Genomic DNA, 2,677 nt, shown 5'->3' on the forward strand with positions numbered 1-2,677 from the left:
ATTTTGAGGAGATGTTTCATTTTGTTTAAACATTACATACACATGCATGTATCAAAACAGTATATACCATCCCATCTATAGACATGTGATTTCTATACTTTTAAATAGCATTTAAAATATATCTCTAAACAATCTTGAGGCAGGCCGATGCTCTATGAGCTGGCCATCAAAGAGAAATAAAGGCAAACTCGATACATTTTTAAGGGCTACTTCTTGTTCTCAGGGTGTGTGCTACATCAGCTTCCGATGTAATTTGCTGATGGGAACATTCTTCTCATCTTCTAGCTGTTTGCTGAATTGGTTGTCATTTGAAATTTCTGAGATGATCTTGACAATTCAGATTCCTCAAATGCTTGAGGTACCAAACATTGGTCTTTGTACATAACTAGGTGCTGTGTTCATAAATAAAATCTGTGCTGCTGGGTCCCTCACTCCCTACAGACAGCCAGCCTTGCCTTCTGCTCTCCTGCTGACCTGCAGAAATGTTCTACTACCCATAGTACTTTCCCCGATGAGACCAGTATCCCAGGCACTGGCTCCTCATCTCACTCAGGCTGGTGCCAAAGATGTAAAATTTGGTGCAGATACTCAAGCCTTAATCTTTTAGTACATCTTTTAGGATTGGGCCAAAGGGAAGAACAGTGATTGTTGAACAGAGCAGAGGAAGTCCCAAAGTCACAAAAGATGGGGTCACTGTTACATCAATTGATTTAAAGGATAAATACAAAAATATTAGAGCTAAACTTGTTCAAGATGTTGCCAACAACACAAACAAAGAGGCTGGAGATGGCACTACCATTGCCAATGTTCTGGCACGGTCTATTGACAAGGAGGGCTCTGAGAAGATCGGCAAAGGAGCTAATCCATTGGAATTCCAGAGAGGTGTGATGTTGGCTATTGATGCTGTAATTGCTGAGCTTAAGAAATGATCTAAACCTGTGACAACCCATGAAGAAATTGTTCAGGTGGCTAAAGTTTCTGCAAATGGAGACAAAAGACATTGGGAACATCATTTCTGATGCAACGGAAAAGGTTGGAATAAATGGTGTGATCACAGTGAAGGATGGAAAAACCCTGAGTGATGAGCTAGAAATTATTGAAGGCATGAGGTTTGATAGAGGATATATTTTCTGCACTTTATTAACACATCAAAAGGTCAAAAATGTGAATTCCAAGATTTTTATTGAGTGAAAAGAAAATCTCTAGTGTTCAGTCCATTGTGCCTGCTCTTGAAATTGAAAATGCTCATTAGAAGCCCTTGGTCATAATCGCTGAAGATGTTGACGGAGAAGCTCTAAGCACACTGGTTTTGAACAGTCTAAAAGTTGGTCTTTGGGTTGTAGCAGTCACAGCTCCAGGGTTTGGAGGGGGACAATAGAAAAAAAGAGCTTAAAAATATGGCTTTTGCTACTGGTGGTGCCCTGTTTGGAGAAGAGGGGTTGAATCTAAATCTTAAAGACGTTCAAGCTCATGACTTAGGAAAAGTTGGAGACATCATTGTCACCAAAGATGATGCCATGCTTTTGAAATGAAAAGGTGACAAAGCTCAAATCGAAAAGCAGATTCAAGAAATTACTGAGCAACTATACGTCATAACTAGTGAATATGAAAAGGAAAAGCTAAATGAGCGACTTGGTAAACTTTCAGATGGAGTCGCTGTGTTGAGGTTGGAGGAACAAGTGATGTTGAAGTGAATGAGGAGAAAGACAGAGTTACAGATGCTCTCAGTGCTACAAGAGCAGCTGTTGAAGAGGCATTGTTCTAGGAGGTGGCTGCGCTCTGCTTTAGTGCATCCCAGCCTTGGATTTATTAAAGCCTGCTAATGAAGATCAGAAGATAGGTATAAAACTTATTAAAAGAGCACTTAAAATTCCTGCAATGACAATTGCTAAGAATGCAGGTGCTGAAGGATTGTTGATAGTTGAGAAAATCCTACAGAGTTTCTCAGAAGGTGGTTATGACATCATGCTTGGAGATTTTGTGAACATGGTGGAAAAGGGAATCATTGATCCAACAAAGGTCATAAGAACTGCTTTACTGGATGCTGCTGGGGTGGCCTACTTCCTAACTACAGCTGAAGCTGTAGTGACAGAAATTCCTAAAGAAAAGGACTTTGGAATGGGAGGAACAGGAGGGGGTATGGGAGGTGGCATGTTCTAACTCCTAGAATAGTGTTTTGCCCTTATCAATGAACTGTGACAGGAAACTCAAGGCAGGTTCCTCACTGAGAACCTCAGAGAAGTCACCTGAAGAGAACAACTGAAGAGAAGAAGGCTGGCTGATCACTCTAACCACCCCAGTCACTGGTTTCCTTTGACAATATATAATGGTTTACTGCACCACTGTCTACGCCTACAGATGATTTATTTTGCATTTTTGGATAAAAATATTTGTACATTCCTGAAAAAAAATCTGCAAGTGGAAAACCAGCAGTGACTGGCATATACACACTATGGATTCCAACCATAACTCCCCTTGGATACTTGACTCTAATTTCTTTGTGTGTGTGTGTGTGTGTGTGTGTGTATGTGTGTCTGTATGTGTGTGTGTATGTGTGTGTATATATGTGTATGTGTGTGTGTATGTGTGTGTATATGAGTGTGTGTGTATGTGTGTGTGTATATGTGTGTGTATGTGTGTATGAGTGTGTGTATGTATGTGTGTATGTGTATGTGTG

The 2,677-nt window shown here is 40.4% G+C and overlaps 1 pseudogene across 1 annotated transcript; it reads left to right on the top strand.

The window, feature by feature from the left end:
• Positions 1 to 511: 511 nt before the first annotated feature.
• LOC308413235 (60 kDa heat shock protein, mitochondrial-like) lies at positions 512 to 2,160 on the top strand (annotated as a pseudogene). The gene has a single exon. The product of its transcript is annotated as a 60 kDa heat shock protein, mitochondrial-like (transcript).
• The last annotated feature ends 517 nt before the right edge of the window (positions 2,161 to 2,677 follow it).

Source organism: Micromys minutus (genome assembly GCF_963924665.1).
Source record: "Micromys minutus genome assembly, chromosome: 31".
In the NCBI taxonomy this organism is placed as follows: Eukaryota; Metazoa; Chordata; class Mammalia; order Rodentia; family Muridae; genus Micromys; species Micromys minutus.